A 21,148-nucleotide genomic window follows, 5' to 3' on the forward strand; every position below is an offset into this window, starting at 1 on the left:
ATTTTTCTGCAAATTTCATAACTTCATTTTTCTTTACCGCTGAGTAGAACTCCATTGTATAAATGTGCCACATCTTCATTATCCACTCATCAGTTGAGGGACATCTAGGCTGGTTCCATTTAAATTTGATTTTTTTAATGATTGCCATTCTGACTTGGGTAAGATGGAATCTCAGTGTAGTTTAATATGCATTTCTCTGGTGATTAGTGAAGTGAGCATTTTGTTTTTCATGCTTGTGAGTTATCTTTTCAGAGCTTTCTATTTCATGAGACCATTTATTGATTGAGCTAATTTGATTTCTTTAGGTTTTGAATTTTTTGGTCCATTCTAGATAATCCCCTGTCGGACATGGCTAGCAAAGGTTTTCTCCCACTGTGCAGGCTTAATTAGCTGTTAATTAGCTTTTTAATTTTGCGAGCACTCATTTGTCAATGGTTGACTTGTTTCCTAAGTGACTGAAGTCTTATTCAGAAATTTCTTGCCACTGCAAATGAACATCAGATGCATGAGCTGCTTTGTGCATCTGGCTTGTGTGGGTATTAGATAATCAAACCTGGGTCCTTAAGCTTCTCAGGCTAGCACATTAACCACCAACCCATCTTTCCAGCCTGACTTCTTATATTATTTGTATCCCTTGTATTTCATTTTATTGTCTTGCTTTTCTAGCCAAGAGTTCAAACAGTATATTGAATAAGAAAGTATACATTCTTATCTTATTCTTGATCTCAGTGAAAATGCTTTGATTTTTTTTTCTTCATTTAGAATAATGTTGGCTGTAGGTTTGCCCATGGGTTTGTTAATCTCAGTTATCTTTTCAAAGAACCATCTCTTAGTTTCACTGATTCTTTGTATGCTTTTTTCTTTTTAAATATTTTAATTTTAATTTATTTATTTGAGAAAAAGAGAGAGAAGGAGAATGGGCACACCAGGGCCTGCAGCCACTGCAAATGAACTCCAGATGTGTGTGCCCTCTTGTGCATCTGGCTAATGTGGATCCTGGGGAATCGAGCCTCGAACCAGGGTCCTTAGGCTTCACAGGCAAGCGCTTAATCGATAAGCCATCTCTCCAGCCCTGAATACTGATTTTAATAAAGTGGGCATGAGATCCAGGTAGAGGGCTGGAGAGATGGCTCAGTGGTTAAGGTGCTTGCCTACAAAGCCTAAGCACCCAGGTTTGATTCTACAGGATCCACATAAGCCAGATGCACAAGGAGGTGCAATGTCTGGAGTTTGTTTGCAGTGGCTAGAGGCTGGGCATGCCCTTTAATTCCAGCACTCAGGAGGCAGAGGTAGGAGGAGTGCCATGATTTCAAGGCCACCCTGAGACTACATAGTGAATTCTAGGTCAGCCTGGGCCAGAGTGAGACCCCACCTCAATAAATAAATAAATAAATAAAATATTTAAAGAGCCAGACGCTTAGCCGGGCGTGGTAGCGCACGCCTTTAATCCCAGCACTCCGGAGGCAGAGATAGGAGAATCACCATGAGTTCAAGGCCACCCTGAGACTACATAGTGAATTCCAGGTCAGCCTGAACTAGAGTGAGACCCTACCTTGAAAAACCAAAACTAACTAAATAAATAAATAAAAATGAAGAGCCGGATGTGTGGTGCTGGGATTAAAGGTATGTGCCACCACGCCTGGCCCTTTTTAAATGTTTTAAAACATTCTTTTTATTTATTATTTGAGAGAGAGAATATGAGTGTGCCAAGGCCTCATGTCACTGCAAACAAATCCAAGACTCATGCACCACTCTGTGCCTCTGGCTTTATGTGTGAACTGGGGAATTGATCCTGGGCCTTTAGGCTTTGTAAGCAACAGTGTTTAACTGCTGAGCCATCTCTGCAGCCTGTAGCTCAGTTCTTGAAATAACTCCTGAGGCAGCACATGGCACTGCATGGCAGACACAGAGTAGAAATGTCTGTTTGTCTGTCTGGGGTTCCATCCTAGTGACCTTACTTAAATCTAATCACCTTCTAAAGGCCCCACCTTTAAACTCCATAGTTGGATTAAGTTTCTACCCTTTTGATACTATTAATGTATGATTTTAGAGACGAAACTCCTGCATTAGAGGCTGCAGAGTTGGCTCAGCTGTTAGAGTGACTGTTTGCAAAGCCTGACAGTTCAGGTTCGATTCCCCAACACCCACGTAAAGCCAAATGCACAAAGTGGTGCATGCATCTGGAGCTTGTTTGCAGTGGCAGGAGGGCTGGCCTTGCCCCACTGCCTCTGTTTCTCTCTCTGTACTCTGTATGAGTTTGGAGTAGGCAGCACAAACTGGCTAAATGTGCATGAGCTTATCATGTATATGAGGTACGCTTGATTTCAAAGGTGGGGGGTGGGAATTTCAGGTCTGTACTGTGGGTAGTGCATTCCATAGGTCACAGCTTCTAAAAGACACATGTTGTAAAGTGAGCCAAGGGGGCACAAGTCTGTACTCCCAACACAAGAGGTAGAGTCTGGAGGATCACTACAAGTTTAAGGCCAGCATGGGCTACATAGCAAGATCCTGTCTTTAAAAAATAGGGGGGAAAAAAAAAAGGCCCAGGCATTGTGACACATGCTTTTAATCCCAGGATTTGGGACACAGAGGTAGAAGGATCACTGTGAGTTGGAGGCCACCCTGAGACTACCACGGGCTGAAAAGATGGCTCAGCCTTTAAAGGTGCCTGGGTTCAATTCCCCTGAACCCACATAAAGCAAGGTGCCAAGTGACACATGTGTCTGCAGTTCATTTGCAGTAGAGACTCTGGCATGTACACACCCACATATGCACACATGTACAACTAAATCAATAATTTTTTTGTTTGGTTTTTCAAGGTAGAGTCTCACTTTGGCCCAGGCTGACCTGGAATTCACTATGTAGTCTCAGGGTGGCCTTGAACTCATGGCAATCCTCCTACCTCTGCCTCCCGAGAGCTGGGATTAAAGGTGTGCGCCACCAACGCTGGCTTCAATAAAAATTTTAAAAAGATTTGTGTTCAATCTTACTCTAGCCCATGTTGATTTAGAACTCACTCTATAGTCCTAGGCTAGCCTCGAACTCAAAGCCATCCTCTGACCTCTGCTTCCTGGGACTAAAGGCATGGGCCAACACACATGGCTAAAATTATTATTATACACATGTGCACACATGTACAACTCAATCAATAATTTTTTTTATTTGGTTTTTGAGGTAGGGTCTCACTGTAGCCCAGGCTGACCTGTAATTCCCTCTGTAGTCTCAGGGTGGTCTGGAACTCACAGTGATCTTCCTCTGCCTCCCAAATGCTGGGATTAAAGGCATGCGCCACCACACCCGTTTTAAAATTATCATTATTATTATTTATTTATTTGGTTTTACATGGTAGGGTCTTGCTGTAGCCCAGGCTGACCAGGAATTTACTATGTAGTCTCAGGGTGGCCTCGAACTCGTGGCAATATTCTTACTTCTCTGGGATTAAAGGCATACACCACCACAACAGGCTAAATATTTTTCTTTTCTTTGTCAAGGTGGGGGTCTCCCTTTATTCCAGGCTAACCTGGAATTCACTATGTAGTCTTAGGGTGGTTTTGAACTCATGCCAATCTTCCTACCTCTGCCTCCTGAGTGCTGGGATGAAAGGTGTGTGCTACCGCACCCGGCTTAATTTTGTTTTTTAATGGAAAAAAAAAGTGCTCTTTAACGCGTGACAAGGTAACATCCTGATATACCATGTCAGGCTGAAGACACAATTAATTCGTGTAACTCACTGGACATCATGACTTTCTTACTTTAAAATGTTTTTATTTATATATTTGCAAGCAGAAAGAGAGGCACAGAGAATGGGCACACCAGGACCCTTTTCTACTGCAATCAAACTCCAGATGCAGAGCTGGAGAGATGGCTCAGAGGTAAAGGCACTTGCCTGCAAAGCAAAAAGACCCAGATTTGACTCCCCAGGACCCACATAAACCAGATGCACAAAGAGGCACATGCATCTGTAGTTCATTTGCAGTGGCCAGAAGGCCCTGGCACACTGATCCTCTCTTTCTCTCCTTGCCCATTTCTCTCTCTCAATTAAGTAAAAATAAAAATAATAATAGATAAATTAAAGTTTCAGATGCATATCTGTGACCATTTTGTGCATTTGGCTTTATGTGGGTACTGGGGAATCAAACCTGGACCATCAGGCTTTGCAAGTAAGTGCCTTTAACTGCTGAGCCATCTCTCCAGTCTCAAGGTTTTCTTTTCTTTTCTTTTCTTTTCTTTTCTTTTCTTTTCTTTTCTTTTCTTTTCTTTTCTTTTCTTTCTTTCTTTCTTTTTTTTTTTTTTTGAGAGTGTAAGATAGAGAGAGAAAGGGGCACATAGATAGAATGGGCGCACCAGGGCCTCCAGCCACTGCAAAAGAACTCCAGATGTATGCGCCACCTTGTGCATCTGGCTTATGTGGGTCCTGGGGAATCAAGCCCTGAACTGGGGTCCTTAGGCTTCACAGACAAGTGCTCAACCGCTAAGCCATCTTTCCAGCCCACTGTTTATTTTGTTTTGTTTTGTTTTGAGGCAGGGTCTCACTGTAGCCCAGGCTGGTCTTGAACTCTCAGTGATCCTCCTTATCTCAGCCTCTCAACTGCTGATATTAAAGGTATGAGACACAGTGCCCAGCTACCTTGCTTACTTTATTTTATTTTATCGAGGTAGGGTTTCACTCTAGCCCAGACTGACCTGGAATTCATTATGTAGTCTCAGGGTGGCCTCGAATTCATGGTGATCCTCCTACCTCTGCTAGGATAAAAGGTGTGCTTCACCACCCTGGCTCTTGCTTACTTTAAATATGCACATGACAATTACATTAGCTTACAGCTGGGCAAAAGTGCCCAATGCAAGGCCTCTTTTCGAGCAAAGTATTGAATATCTTGTGCAATTTATTGAATGTCTGATACGAAAGAATGCTGGCAACACAATGCCCGTGTATGCCAGTTACTCCTCGGGTGCTCACAGGGCTGCCTGGGGCCACCGCTGCCTGCTGAAGCCCAGCGCTGAGACAAAGGGTCTTACTGTACAGTGTAGCCTTGGGTGAGACCAAAATCCGAGGTTTGAAGTCCAGTTTCTACTGAGGGATACTGTTCTTGTACCATCATAAAGGTAAAAAAAAATTATACTGTTGAGCAGCCCAAGTCAGGGACTGTGTTAGTCATTTTTACATATCTGTGACCAAAATACTTGAAAAAAAAAAAACAAAGGAAGAATGTAAAAGCAGAAAAATGAAGGCACAAAAATGAACCATTCTCTCCCCCTTTTTGAAACATGACTATGATTTCCGTTTGTAAAGTGACAGCATATTGTGTTCAAGGACTCATTCTTTTTTAAAAATTTTTTATTTTAAACTTATTTGAGACAGAAAGAATGTAAGAGCCAAAGGAAGGGTAGGACTGCTTACAATGCAATCTTCCAGACACAAAGTGGCCTAGATATGCATGACCTTGCAGTGTCTGGCACTACCTACACGGGACCCTCATAATAGGAGGAAAAGATGATGTCAAAATTAAAAAAAAAAGAGAGAGACTGGGCTAGAGAGATGGCTTAGCGGTTAAGTGCTTGCCTGCGAAGCCTGAGGACCCTGGTTCAAGGCTCGATTCCCCAGGACCCACGTTAGCCAGATGCACAAAGGGGCACATGTGTCTGGAGTTTGTTTGAAGTGGCTGGAGGCCCTGGCATGCCCATTCTCTCTCTCTCTCTTTCTCTCTCTGTCGCTCTCAAATAAATAAATAAACAAAAAGAGACTAATTGAGAGGGGGAGGGGATATGATGGAGGGTGAATTTGTGAGGGGAAAGTTGGGGTAGGGAGAAAGTTATCATGGTTTATTGTCTATAATTATGGAAGCTGCCCCAAAAAAAAGAAAAAAGAAAAAGGCACAAAGAGAGAGGAGAGAATGGGTGCACCAGGGCCTCTAGCCACTACAAACGAACACCAGATGCATATGCCACCTTGTACATCTGGCTTTACATGGATACTGGGGAAATGAACCTTGGTCCTTAGGCTTTGTAGGCAACCACCTTAACACTGAGTCATCTCTCCAGCCCAAGGGCTCTCTCATGAGCTTATTCACTAGGCTTTGTACTCAGCAAGGAGTGAGTTCACTGAAGTGTTTTTACTAACTCCTGGAGGGCTAGCCACTTCCCAGAGTTTCTTCTGTTTTCTTGAGGCAGTGAGGGTCAAACCTACGGACCTGTGCATTCTAGGCAAGCAGTGTATTATGGATATATGTCTGTAGCCCTTCAGAGTTTCTGATTCAATGTTCAATGACAGCTGAGGACTTGCATTTCTGATGAGTTGCTGCTGGTGGTGGTGGTTCAAGGTCCATTTGTTGTATTAGAGCTTCCTGGGAAGAATAGGGACCCTCATCTGATGAAAGAAGGAGGGAGCATCTCTTACTCCACTACTTCCTAATACATTGCATCCAAAATGCTGTACAGTTTAATGCAAGTCACCGGTGCATCTGTTAAAACCGCAAGCTTGAGAATTGGCATGTCAGGGCCTCAGCAACTGCAGTTGAACTCCAGACGTTTGTGCCACCTAGCCGGCATGTGAAACCTTGTGCTTGCCTCACCGCTGTGTGTCTGGCTCATGTGGGATCTGGACAGTTGAACATGGGTCCTTAGGCTTCCCAAAGATCCACCTCTTCCAGCTAGATGGCTGAAGATCCAAACCACAAACTAGTAAAACACTGACTATATTGGGGGCCATCTATTCAAACTACCACTGCAGGCAAGCACCTTAACTGCTAAGCCATATCTCCAGGCCGAGAATCAATGTTTTAACTGACTATTGAAGGGAGGGTGTGAATTACCTGTCACAGAGCAAAATATTGTTGACTAGGCATATGAGGCATTATTATCATCCCCCAAAGCCAAACAGATTCTTTTGAAGACCAGCTCTGAAATCATGCTCCTCTAAGTAGAACTGGGATAATTATTTATTCAGTTCTTTACTTTTTTTTCTGAGATGAAACAATGACCCAGAGTGACATTTCAATGGAATACAGAGTGTAGATGTTACTTGTTATGACTCTGTGTCTCAAGGAGACTATCATTTATCTGCCAAAAATGTATAAAACTTGCTGTCTTCAAAGGCACCCAGAGAATATTCTCAATAGACACAGATGACAAAAAGTGAACATTCAAGCCATGCATAGTGCTGCATGCCTTTAATTCCAGCACTCGGGAGGCAGAAGAGGATCGCCTTGAAATTGTACCTACCCCGAGACTACATAGTGAATACATAGGTCAGCCTGGAATTCACTATGTGTTTTGGGTGGCTTTGAATTTATGGCAATCCACCTACTTCTGCCTCCTGAGTGCTGGGGTTAAAGGCATGTACCAAAATGCTTGGCCCCTATTATTATTATTATTATTATTATTATTATTATTATTATTATTTTGGTTTTTTGAGGTAGGGTCTCACTCTGGCCCAGGCTGACCTGGAATTAACTATGTAGTCTGAGGGTGGCCTTGAACTCACGATGATCCTTCTACTTCTGCCTCCCAAGTGCTGGGATTAAAGGCATGTACCACTACGCTGGCTAAGCCCCTATTATTTTTTAAAAAATATTTTATTTATTTGCAAGCATAGGTGTGGGGGGAGACACACAGAGAGAGTATGGGCGTTCCAGGGCCTTTGGCCACTGCAAATGAACTCCAAATGCATGTGCCACTTTGTTTACATGGGGACTGAGGAATCAAATTCAGGTTATTAGTCTTTGCAGAAAACACCTTAACCACTGATCCATCTCTCCAGCCCCCTATTTTTTTTTTTTTTTACATGACACTAGTGGAGTTTCAATAACTTTCCCAACAGCAGAGGATGAGGATCTTCAAGAACTTTCTATGAACACTGGGGAACATCTTTATTTTGTGGACTGTGCTGTGCTGGGAAGGAATTATAAATGTTCTCCACAGGAATCTTATCCTACTTAGCAATTAGAGCCTGATATTCCATTTTAATTTCATCTTTATAGCCCAAGGGAGGTAGAAATTAAAAAAAGTAATTATGACTTATTTTGCTGTTAGCATGTTGCTTTTAGCACCCTACAATTATGTATGTCATAATATTAAGTAGACGTAGAGAACACTATGGCTTTACTTAGCTGAACCATTTCTTTCATTTAAGATCTATGGGAATAGAAGTTGACTTTGTCAGATTGGGGTAACAGAAAAATTTGCCATAGACTGTATGGCTTACCAACAATGGATCTACATATTTCTCCTAGTTCTGAAGATCACATGTCAATGTAAGTAGAAACTTTACTCTGCTTGTCAAATACAATATCAATACCCCATGGTTTATGTTGTCCTCTTTTACTTTTATAATAACATCAAGGAAAATCAGTGAGGCTTTATTACTTAGATGTTATTAGTGATGAAAAACTTGGGGCCTGCTTGACAATCCTAAAGGACTCAGGATGTTGCATAATTAGGATTTTTTGCATATCTGTACTAGCAGCATCAAGAAAATTATGCATAGAACTTTTTTCTTTAATTTAAGCCCAATGGACTGGCCTGTTTTCTTTCTTCTTCTTTTTAAATGCAAGAGATTGAGAGTGAGAAAGGCGTGCGCACGAGAGAGAGAGAGAGAGAGAGAGAGAGAGAGGGGGGGGGGGGGGGAGGGGGGGGGGAGGGAGGGAGGGAGGAAAGAGAGAGAGGGAGAGAGAATCGGTGGGGTAGGGCCTCCAGCCACTGTAATCAAACTCCAGACACATGTGCCTTGTGTGCTTTTATCACCTTGTGCACCTGGCTTACATGGGACCTGGAAAGTCAAACATGGCTTCTTAGGCTTGGCAGGCAAGTGCCTTAACCGCTAAGCCAGCTCTCCAGCCCTTTTCTTGTTATTTTACTCATAAACTTTCCTACAGTGTTTGTGTATTTAATGTGTGGCCCAAGACAATTCCTCTTCCAGCGTGGTCCAGAGAAGCCCAAAGATTGTACCCTAAAGATTCTCTGGCCTCCTAATTTGAAAGCTGAGAAGTGGCCTGCCCAAAGTTAACTAACAGTTTAGCACCTGAATCAGAGCTCTAGTCCCCTGATGTCTGAACACTAATGCATCAGTATCTGGTTTGATGAAAGTAGTTGCAGTTCTCTAAGTTCTCAACACGTTCATCAGCTACTTTTTTTTTTTTTTTAATTTTACTATTTATTTGTTCTACTTTTACTCCTAAGGGTGCTTCAATGAGACCTCCTCCAAAAGATGTCTGCAGGGTTCATTGGTTCAAGGGACTGCTACAATGTTTCAGTTTATTGAAAATCAGTCAGGTCTGCAGTTGTAGTTCAGTGATAGAGCAGGCGCCTAGGATTCACTAAGTCTTAGGTTTGATTCCCAGGAAATCGTACACAAAAGGTGTATTTTGCTGTTTTTCTTTTTAAATTTTTTTTTGTTCATTTTTTATTTATTTATTTGAGAGCGACAGACACAGAGAGAAAGACAGATAGAGGGAGAGAGAGAGAATGGGCGCGCCAGGGCCTCCAGCCACTGCAAACGAACTCCAGACGCGTGCGCCCCCTTGTGCATCTGGCTAACGTGGGACCTGGGGAACTGAGCCTCGAACCGGGGTCCTTAGGCTTCACAGGCAAGCGCTTAACCGCTAAGCCATCTCTCCAGCCCTTGCTGTGTTTTTTTTTTTTTTTAATTTTTATTAACATTTTCCAGGATTATAAAATATATCCCATGGTTGCTGTTGTTTTTTTAAGGTACAGTCTCATTCTAGTTCAGGCTGACCTGGAATTCACTCTGTCATCTCAGGGTGGCCTCGAGCTCACAGTGATCCTCCAGCCTCTACTTCCCCAGTGCTAGGATTGAAGGCATACACCACCACACCTGGCTCAAAAGTGGTATTTTGTTGAATAGATTAAAAGCTGTTAGTGTATCCTGCCTCATTTTCAAAGGACAGCAAAGTTGTGCTGAACCCTCAATGGTTCTTCAAAAGATATGTGAGCCTTGCATGCTGGTGTATGCCTTTAGTTCCAGCACTGGGGAGGCAGAGGTAGGAGGATCTATGAGTTGGAGGCCAGTTTAAGACTACATAATGAATTCCAGGTCACCCTGGAAGGCTCCCTCAAAAAAAAAAAGAAAACCCCAAAATATTTTATTTGCAAACAGAGAAAGAGAGGAGGGGGGAGAGAGAAGGAGGGAGGGGAGGAGGGAGAGAATGGTCACACCAGGGCCTCCTGCCACTGCAAATGAACTCCAGATGCATGTGCCACTTTGTGCATCTGGCTTTACATGGCTACTGGGGAATCAATCAAACCTACAACATTAGGCTTTGCAGGTAAGAATCTTAACTGCTGAGCCATCTCTCCAGCACAGCCCCCCCCCCCGCTTTTTTCCCTTTTTAATATAGTTCACCTAACAATAGATATTGACCAGGTTCCTAATTAAGAAATGCTTTGGACTTGTGACCAGCTTTCACCTGAGGGTGGGAGCCATGAGGCACACTGCCCAATTAATGCCAAACCGAACTAAGCCTAAGCCAGGTTGCCGCCAGTGGAAAATCAGGCTCTTCTAGTTGAGCTGGTAATTGGGCTTGTGAAACTGCCCTAGGCCATGTTCCATTCCAAGCAAGCTTCCACAGTGGATGTGACAGAAGCCTCACTGCTAATTACAATTTTGAAATCCTTCAAGGAAATTGACGTCCTAAAACATCAAAGTAATAACGGTTTTAAGTCCCTAAGGAACCGTAGTTAAGAGAAGTATTATTAGTAAATATGCCAGAGGTTTTTATTAAAAAATCGATTAAAATGGAAAAAGAAAAACCGTGTTTTTCCTATTTATAATCTGTTTCATCATTCTGGCAGATGCCGCTGGGTCGGGCTTGCAACTGAGGCCATTTGCAACTCTCTAAGCAGTTATTCTTTAAAATTTTTTTTACTTATTTTTATATTTTATTTTTATTTATTAGAGAGGGAAAGAGAGGGGAAAATGGTCCCGCTAGGGCCTCCAGCCACTGCAAATGAACTCCAGACTCATGTACATCTGGCTTACTTGGGTACTGGGGAACCGAACCGGGTCCTTTAGATTTGCAGGCAAGTGCCTTAAGTGCTACGCCATCTCTTCAGCCCTCCTTAAAAATAAAATTATTTATTTGAGGGTGGAGGGTGGGAGGGAGAGAATGGGCACGCCAGGGCTTTTAGCCAAAGCAAACAAAGTCCACACGCATGCGCCACTTGACGTGGGTCGTGGGCAATCGAACCCGGGGCCTTTGGCTTTGCAGGTACACGCCTTAACCAGTAAGCCATGTCTCCTGTCCGGTTTAGCCTTTTTATTAGCAAAGCAGCAGATCCTCCTGGGGGTGTTCAAAGGGACTGCCCGCAGGCCTGCGAGCACAGAGGCGTCTACTGCCCAGCCTTTTCTTCGGAGTGATTCAGTGTGGTTTGGAAGCTCACAGCCCGCCTCACAATTAAGGATGAGCCTGACAGATCGAATACCGCCTGTACCCTGGCGACCGTGACATCTAGACGACAGGGTCATCCTAGAACAAGGCCGAGCAGCCTGCAGGCCGCAGGCCATCTCGTCTACCACAATCCAGGCGGAGGACGCCAATACCCGGTCGACCCAACTTCTCGCGAGACCAGCCGCGCGATTTCCCAGAAAGCCTCGGGGAAGATCTTCGCAGTGGCCAGGGCGCTGGTCTAGGGCGGAAGAGTGGGCGGGGCCTGCCGGGATATTTAGCGGTACCCGAGGCCACGCCCCAAATCGGAAGTGACGGAGGCGAGCTAGCGCGTCGAAGCAACCTCTATGGTTTTCCTCTCCTTCTGGAGTCTGGAGACGGCCGGCTTGTGGAGTTGACGACGGAGCCATATCCCGGGACTCGTGCTCGGGCGTGTCAGGTAGGCCTCGCGCGGCATCCGTAGTACTCAGAGAGTCGTGAACGCCGAGGACGGAGGAGTGCTGTTAACTCTGGGTGGTGACGGCACCAGAGCACCCAGGAAACGTGGAGCCGTTACCCGTGCGTTTTCTTTCCTGTCGCCTTGCCTCAGGTTTCCGAGGCCGCGGGGGTTGGGGAGGTGGGGGTTGGGGTGAACTGTGCCAACGGCGAGCGCGGTCCCGAGGCCTGGAGACCGCGGGGCCTTCCCGTGCGCGTGCGCAGAGCCCTCTCCTGGCCCTTCCCCCAACGCTTCCCACCCGGGCTCGTGCGCGCCCCCGCGGATCGCTGTGCGCAGGCGCACTTTTTCCTTTCTTTCCCCGCCTTAGGCCGCGAGCGCGGCGGCGGCGGCAGCGGCGGCAGCGACAGGAGTTGGCTCTCTGGGCCTCGCGGCCTCGGGTAAAGTCGCTGACGTGCCGCGGAGCTGAGTGAGTGGGGCCGTTGGTGTCTTTGTCGTCTTTGCATTGCCGTGAAGCCGCCTTCGTCGGCGGGAGGCTGCCTGTGCGTGCAGGCCTCGATAGCGGTTGCGGGCTCAGGTCTGGTCTTCCGGGCGGCTGGCCTGTGTAGCCACTCCCCTCCCCCAGCCGCCGGCCTCAGTTTCCCGGCCGCTTGGGCCACAGCCGGGTACCTCTACCGCGCCAGGCTTCCGTTGTCTTTTAAGTTGTTGTGGTTTTCGAAGGGGAGCGTCTCGCGCTCCCTTTTGGCTGACCATTCAGGCTGGCTTCGAACTCGCGGCGATCCTCCTGCCTCCACTTCTCCAGTGCTGGGATTAAAGTCCTGCGCCACCACGCCGGACCGGACCTAATTTTTTTTTCTTGAGGCAAGCCCAACAGACTTTAAAAAAAATTATTATTTATGTGAGAGAGAGAATGAGAATTGGCGCACTGCAATCGAACGCTAGATAAGTGCGTCACTTTGCGCGTCTGGCTAACGTAGGATCTGGAGCCCTAGCGCCTTAACCGCTAAACACTCTCTCGAGCCCTGTTTTTTATTTTTAATTATTTGAGAAAAGAGGATATGAATGGGCAAACCCAAGTCGTCTATCCACGGCACACGGACTCCAGAGCATGTGCAACCTTGTCCATCTGGCTTACGTGTGTACTGGGGTATCGAACCAGGGTTCCCTTAGGTTTCGCAGGCAGGTGACTTAACCGCTAAGCCATCTTTCTAGGCCCTTTTGTTTTGTTATGACACAGGATTTCCCCTCTGTAGCCGAGGCTAAAAGCGCTAAACCCGAACTTGATTTCGGGTGGTGTTGGGATTATAGCTGTGTACACCACTGGGATCTATCTAGCACATTTTGTGTTTATCTCCTCTATCCGGTGGAAGTACCGGCACTTATCTTAATTTTTTTGTTTTTCGTTTTTCGAGGTAGGGTTTCACTTTAGCTCAGGCTGACCTGAATTTACAATGTAATCTCACGGTGGCTTCGAACTCACGGCGATCCTCTTACCTGTACCTCCCGAGTGCTGGGATTAAAGGCATGCGCCACCACGTCCGGCTATCTTAATTTTTACTTTGTAGTATTTTAGACTTGAGAAAGTTCTGGAGTTGGAGAGATGGCTCAGTGGTTAAGGCGCTTGCTTCCCAAGCCTAATAGCTCTTGTTCGATTTCCTAGTACCCACGTAAAGCCAGATGAACAAAGTGGTGCTTGTATCTGGAATATGATTGCAGTGGCAGGAGGCCTTGGCGGTCTATTCTCTCCACTAGCAAATAAATAAATAAATAAATAAAAACATCTAAAAAGAAAGAGAAAAGTTGGACGAAAATTGAAGGCAAGTCCAGTGTGGCTAAGACTGACGGAAAACGCTTAGTTAGCTCAGAGTTGTAACCTATTGTCAAAGAACATTGAAGTTTTTTTGGGGGGGGGATTAAAAAGCAAAGCAGGTGCCAAGCACAGTGGTGTATATCTTTAATCCCAGCACTTGGGAGGCAGAGGTAGGAGGTTGGTCGTGATTTCCAGGCCAGCCTGAGACTGCATAGTGAAATCCAGGTCAGCCTGAGCTACAGGGGGACTCTACCTCAAAAAACAAAAACAAATCAAAAAAGCAAAGCAAGGGCCGCTGGAGAGATGGTTCAGCGGTAAAGGAGCTTGCCTGCAAAGCCTAAGGATCCAGGTTTAAGTCTCCAGTACCCACGTAAAGCCAGATGTGCAAACTGACACTTGTGTCTGGAGTTCATTTGCAGTGGTAGAAGGCTCTGGTGCCTCCTTTTCTCTCCATGAATTTTAATAATCTTAAAGAAAACAAAGAGCAAACCAGTCATGGTGGTGCACAGCCTTAATCCCTGCACTTGGGAGGCAAGGGTAGGTGGTTTGCTGTTCGAGGCCAATTTGAGAGTACATGGTGAATTACGGGTCAGCCTGGGCTAGTAGGAGACCCTAACTTGAACCCCCCCCCCAAATAAAACTAAATTAACTTGTTCTTATTGCAAATTCCTGCAGTTCCACTTGTGTTTTAAATTTTTTATTTATTTTTTATTTTTTTGGTTTTTTCGAGGTAGGGTCTCATGCTAGCCCAGGCTGACCTGGAATTCACTATGTAGTCTCAGCGTGTGCCTGAACTCAATGGTGATCCTCCTACCTCTGCTTCCCACGTGCTGGGATTAAAGGTGTGTGCCACCATGCCCTGCTTACAGTTCAACTTTAGTTGGAATAGTTGAGATGCTGTTCTGCAGAGAAAGAAAACTTTCGGTTTATTTGTATTTTTTAAAAGATTTATTTATTTATTTGAGACGGGGGGGGGCGCATAGAGAATGGGGGTGCCAGCGCCTCTAGCCACTGCAAATGAACTCCAGACTCATGCGACACCATGTGCATCTGGTTTACTTGTGTTCTGGAGAATTGAACCTGGGTCATTAGGCTTCACAGGCATGCCATCTCTCCAGCCCTATTTGTATTTTTGTTTGTTTATTTGAGAGAGAGAGAGAGAGAGGAGAGGAGAGAGAATGAATATGGGCATGCCAGGACCTCCAGTCCCTGCAAAAGTAATCCAGATGCATGTGCCACCTTGTGCATCTGTCCTCTGTGGGTCCTAGGCAATTTAACCTGGGTTCTTTGGCTTTGTATGCAAGTTCCTTAACTGCTCACCAGCCCTGTATTTGCATATTCGTGTAACCAACTCGGTATAGTTGGAGGGGGAAGGTTTGTGTGTCCAAAGTAGCTCGTCCCTGAAGTAGACTTAAAACACCCACCAAGGTTTAGGGAGTTTTGTGGTAGAGGGGGGAAGACTGTAAGAGCCCCTGGTTGGGATATCAGGCCCAGAGGCATTTCCTTCCCTTAGTGACTGCTGCTTGCACAACGCATAAACCACAACCCCATGGGGAATATCAGTGACCCCACTGAGGAGGGAATGGGGATAAGGAGGAGGGAAAAGATGGTGTCAACCCATGGTGTATCCATACAAAGTATGTTCTTAAAAACAAATTAAAAAGTAGCTTACAGTGGACTAGAGAGATGGCTTAGCATTGTGCTTGCCTGTGAAGCCTAAGGACCCGGGTTTGAGGCTCACTTCCCCCAGTACCCACGTAAGCCAGGTGCACAAGGTGGCACATGCATCTGGAGTTCGTTTGCAGTGGCTGGAGGCCCTGATGCACCCATTCACATTTTCTCTTTCTCTCCCTCTAATAAATAAAAATAAAAAGTTTTAAAAAGTAGTTTATAGAAAACAAGCTAAGGCCTGTTTAACAATGATGGGTTGTAGGATTTTACTTTAAGGATTTTTTTTCTCTGGTTACTATTACATTGTAGGGAACACTGGAGTTTCCCTTAATTCAGATAAATGCACTGGAAGCTAAGGAGACTGGCTGAGGCTGATTCTTGACTGAGAAAACAGTAATTTGCAGACTTAGCAGTCCTGGAAAATGTATTGCTCACTTACAGGCTTGGATCTAGTTGAATTCCTTTAGTAACGTATGCGAGCATACAAGATTAAGTTTTTTGATGAGAAGAGTTGTGGAAATGCAATGTATATATATAGTTGTACTTATATCTTTGGATTGAGAGTTCTCAGAAACCCTCAAATGTTCAAAGAATGTTCAAGAGTATACTTAATTCCAATGTTCCCAGAAACATTTGAATCAGTTGCTCTTTATCCACAGCTGAATTCTGCTGTACTTGTAGACAAGAGAATGAAGACCAACATGTCTGTGGATAGTGGATAGATTATAGTTGTAGGGGATAGATTAGTTCATTGTTCATTTCTAACAGTGCTCATAAATACTACCTCTGAGGCACAGGCTTTTATTTAATATTCTGACTGTCCTGAAGATTGAAAGGCAAACAGTAATACAAGCAGTACTAAACAATATTTGTGTGTAATTATTGGGAGTTTTAAAAATGATTTTACTTGATCCATTATTTTGCAGTTTTCTAGATGGAGTCTAAAAAGGTAGAAAACTTTGGTCCACATAGCCAGAGAGTAGCACAACTTGGGAGAATGCAGGTATTCTGGTTCTCAATTCTTTTTTTAAAAAAAAATATTTTATTTTTATTTATTTGACAGAGGAGAGAGAGAGAGAGAGAGAAAATGGGCATGCCAGGGCCTCCAGCCACTGCAAACCAACTCCAGATGCGTGGGCCCCCTTGTGCATCTGGCTAACGTGGGTCCTAGGGAATCGAACCTGGGACCTTTGGCTTTGCAGGCAAACACCTTAACCGCTAAGGCATGCCTTCAGCCCCTCAACTCTTTTCTTTTTCAGCAAGGTGATAAGCTGGACTAAAGTAAAAATTTGTGAAATCTTTTATGGAGAATTTCTAGTACAGAACTGAAGTAGTTCAATTATTATTATTTTTTTTCCACTCTAGCCCAGACTGATCTGGAATTTACTTTGTAGTCCCAGGCTGGCCTCGATTTACAGAGTTTCTCCTACCTCTGGCTCCCAGTGTGTTGGGATTAAGGGCTAGGGGCATGCACTACAACACCCAACCCTTTTTTGTGAAGTGTTTGTAATTTCAGTTTTACTCATTTAGAGAGAAAATACGAATCTACTGCAAATGAACTCCAGATGCATGTGGTATAATATGCATCTGGCTTACATGGGCTCTGGGGAGGCAAATGTGGGTCCTTAGGCTTTGCAGGCAAGTGCCTTACCTGCTCAGCCATCTTTTCAGGCCCCCCTTTTGTATTTTAAAAGATGTCAATAGTATTAATTTGTTTAAAAATATGGAGCTGGGACTGCTTTAGTGTGCTAAAATGAAGACTTGGCTTAAATATGTTGAAATGGTAAGGCAAAGATGCTATTTTGAGAAACTTCATCTTGGGTAATTTCTTTTTTAATTTTTTAATTAATTACTTTTTCTTTTTTTAAAGACTGGGTCTTCCTATGTGGATATTCCTGGCTGGTCACATTCCTCTTGCCTCTGTCTACCAAGTGCTGGGATTACAGACTGAATTTACATGCCTGTACCATCATGCCTGACTTTTTATTTTTGAAATAGGGTGTCAGTATAACCTATGTTGGTTGCAGATTGGCTATGCAGCCAAAACTGACCTTGAATTAAAAAAAATATTTCTTTATTTGCCAACATAGAGGAGAGAGAGACTGATACAGAGAGGGTATACCAGGGCCTCCAGCCACTGCATGTAAACTCCAAATGCATGTGTCATCTGGCTTTGTGTGGGTATTGGGGAGTCCAGCCCAGGTTGTTATCCTTTGCAGGCAAGCACCTTAACCAGTGGGCAATCTCTTGAGGCCCTGGCTTTAAATTTTCAATCTTTCTGCCTCTCAAGTGCCCAGGAGTAGGATTGTATCATCAGAGAGAGGGATGCAGATAGAATGGATATGCCAGGGTCTCTAGCCATTGCAAACAAGTTCCAGACACATGCCCCACTTTGTGTATCTAGCTTTACATGGGTTCTGGGAAGTTGAACCTGGGTCCTTGGGCTTTGCAGGCAAGCACCTTAACAAGTGCTGAGCCATCTCTCCAGCCCATTTTTAAGATTTTTTGTTTATTTGATTGCGTTAGAAAGAGATAGGGAGGGAATAGGCGCTCCATGGCCTCCAGCCACTGCAAACAAACTCCAGACTCAGGTGCCACCTTGTCTTCTCTTATGTGAGTCCTGGGTAATTGAACCTGGGTCCTTGGGCTTTGCAGGCAAGCTCCTTAACAGCTAAGCCATCCGTTCAGCTCTCTTCCTTCCCCCTTCCCTCAGGTAGAGTCTCATTCTAGCCCAGGCTGACCTCAAATTTATGGTAATCCTTTTACCTTTGCCTGGGATTAAAGGTGTGTGCCATTATACCTGGCCAGTTTTTCTTTTTTTCTTTTTCTTTTTCTTTTCTTTTTTTTTTTTTTTTGAGGTAGGGTCTCTGTTCTAGCCCAGGCTGACCTATAATTCACTATGTCGTCTCAGGCTGGGCTTGAACTCACAATAGTCCTATCTCTGCCTCCCCAGTGCTGGGATTAAAGGAATGTGCCGCCACACCCTGCCAATTTTACTATTTTTTTAGACTGATTTATTTTACTTGTATTCCTCAGTGGTTGGTGAATTAAATGAAGATTTGTGAGGCAAATTATTCCTGAATTTACAAGTGGAGTCTTGGTTGTAATATAGGAAAGATAGATACGGTATTTTGAATTCTCTCATGTTTTGGCACCATTATGCATTTCTACAGGAGTTGGGATCAGGGGATTTCATTCTGGTCCTGGATTAAAGTGCATACATCTTTTGTCTTTACTTCCTGAATATACCTAGTTCCTAGATGCTGGAGTCTGAATTTAGAACACAGGTTCTAGCTGGCTACCAGTGCTAAGTACCTCCAACAGTCTCTTCCCATGCTGTCACTTTATCTAGGTAACCATTCTCTTTAACTTAAGCCATATCATTTTCTTCCTGCTCTTCTTTCTCTCCATAGCAGCCATCTTAAAATGAAAATCAGATGATTAATTTCCCATTAGAATGAAAGTCTGCTTACTCTGCTTCTGGATATTATTTAATCTTGTCCATTTCTCTGCTACATTGTGTTGTACCCTCAACTTGTTGATGACTGTCTGGATTTGCTGCTTTTTCTCTCCTGAATTGTACAATTTTTATCCTCTCTGTAGAGTGATCTTCTGTTTTTGGATCTTCTCAGTGTTCCTTTTAAAAAATTATTTGTGTGATTGTGGGTGTACAATGCCATGGCATACATGTGGAAGTCAGAGGACTACTTTTTTATTTTGTATGTTTATTTGACAGAGAAAGAGGCAGAGGGAGGGAGGGAAAGAATGGTGCCAGGACCTCTAGCCACTGTAAATGATCTTCAGACACATGCGCCGCCTTGTGCATCTGGTTTACATGGGTCCTGGGTATTGAACCTTGGTCTTAAGGCTTTGCAGGCCTTAACTGCCAAGCCATATCCCCAGCCCAGATGATAACTTCTGAGTGTGTCCTTGCTAAAGAAAGTTCCCTTGTGACTCCTCCCCCCTGGTTGTGTTAGTTACTTGGTTCTATTTGATTTATTTTTGTGACAGGATATAGTTGTGGTATGGACTGGCCTTGAACTCAAGATCTTCTTGCTTCTGTGTGTCTACTGCTTGGGAGTACAAGTGTGTGCCACCACATTTGTCATAGTAATACTTTTGTTGTTGCTTTTTCAAGATGGGCTCTTACTGTAGACCAGGCTGACCTGGAATTCACTAACTCACTATGTAGTCTCAGTCTGGCCTGGAACTCAGAGTGATCCTCCTACCTCTGCCTCCCAAGTGCTCGGATTAAAGGTGTGTGCCACCACACCCAGTTTGTTTATAGATTCTGAAATGAATATATAGCCACTGATTTTTTTTCTTTCAGTTTTTGGTTTCTAGTATATACTTTATTGGACCTTTAAATGTATATATACAAGTTAAAAGTATCCCTTTGGAACTCTTCAGGGAAAGTGTTAGCTGAAATTACTGTACTGTTTCCAGTAGTGAAATCAATAACTTCTATGGCAGAATAAAGTTTTAGTAGTACACTAACTCAGAAAATTATCCTAGGAGATTGGAATTTTAAGAACTAGTGCCAATTCCAGAAATTGTTTTATTTCTGTACACGAGCCTGCTTGGTTATTTGGTTTCACTACTTTCTATTATAGTATGTTACCCAAAGGCTTCTACTTCCTAGTTTGAACTGGAGATCTCTTAATCTTTCTGTTGAAGGGCCTTGGCTGTTTAGGGGACATTTCTTGTGTTTCTAATACTACATTTAAAAAATTGGATCACTTGGAGAATGGAATTTCAAAGGGGAAAGTGGGGGGAGGGAAGGTTTTACCATGGGTTATTTTTTATAATCGTGGAAGATGTTAATAAAAATTCAGGAAAAAAAATTGGATCACTACTTGGTTAAGATTCATGGATTTTTATTTTTATTTTTTTTTTTGAGGTAGGGTCTCACTCTAGCCCAGGCTGACCTGGAATAAACTATGTAGTCTTAGGGTGGCCTCGAACTCATGACAATCCTTCTTCCTCTGCCTCCCGAGTGCTGGGATTAAAGGCATGCACCACCATGTCTGGCTCATTTTTTGGTTTTTTGAAGTAGGGTCTTGCTATAGCCAGGCAGACTTGGAATTAGTCTACGCTGCCCTCAAACTCACAGTGATCTTCCTAATTTGGCCTTCTGTATGCTGGAATTAAAAGCATATGCCACCACCACATCTGGTGATTTTTATTTTTAATGTGTATGTCTGATTTAAATCTGTTTATGAATTTTTGCATGCTGGCATATATCAATCTTGTGTTTAATTTCTAGTTTCCTGTGGTGGTTTGACTGCCTAGTTGGTAATCACTGAATATATTTCACAGAGCTAATCTTTTCAGTATTGATAACTGCTTAATTTTGGGGGGGGTTTCAAGGTAGGGGTCTCACCCTGGCCCAGGCTGACCTGGAATTCACTATGTAGTCTCAGGGTGGCCTCAAACTCAGGGCGATCCTCCTACCTCTGCCTCCCCAGTGCTGGCTGCTTAATGTTTTTATCCAAATTTATTTACATTGTAATTGTTAGTTAGCTTAGGATAAATATTGAGGACTGGTAAATATTTGGGGCATTGTTGCCTGTTAATTTAATGTCTTTTATATTTATAAGAATGCTTTTGGCATGAGTTACTGTGGTGGCTGTTAAAATTTTTTAAAATCAATTTTATTTTAAATATTTATTTATTAGAGATAGGGGTAAAGTATATAGGCATGCCAGCCTCTCTTACTGCTGTAAATGAACTGTAGACATATGTACCACTTGTGCATTTGGCCCAGCCCAGCTAAAATTCTTTTTAATTAAAAAAATTTATTTCATGTATTTATTTGAGAGAAAGGCAGAAACA

General features: G+C 43.8%; 1 protein-coding gene across 4 annotated transcripts in view; it reads left to right on the plus strand.

Annotated features, from left to right (window-relative positions):
* The first annotated feature begins 11,712 nt into the window (after positions 1–11,712).
* Positions 11,713–21,148, plus strand: part of Bclaf1 (BCL2 associated transcription factor 1) — a 40,093-nt gene continuing 30,657 nt past the window's right edge. For 3 of the 4 annotated variants that reach the window (XM_045158096.1, XM_045158098.1, XR_006638895.1), the window contains exon 1: positions 11,713–11,838. The gene's annotated coding sequence lies outside the window, so the exon portion shown is untranslated. Of the gene's footprint in view, positions 11,839–12,285; positions 12,302–21,148 lie in introns of those variants that run through there. The other variant, XM_045158097.1, reaches the window with a different exon arrangement.

This window comes from Jaculus jaculus, chromosome 9 (genome assembly GCF_020740685.1).
Source record: "Jaculus jaculus isolate mJacJac1 chromosome 9, mJacJac1.mat.Y.cur, whole genome shotgun sequence".
In the NCBI taxonomy this organism is placed as follows: domain Eukaryota; kingdom Metazoa; phylum Chordata; class Mammalia; order Rodentia; family Dipodidae; genus Jaculus; species Jaculus jaculus.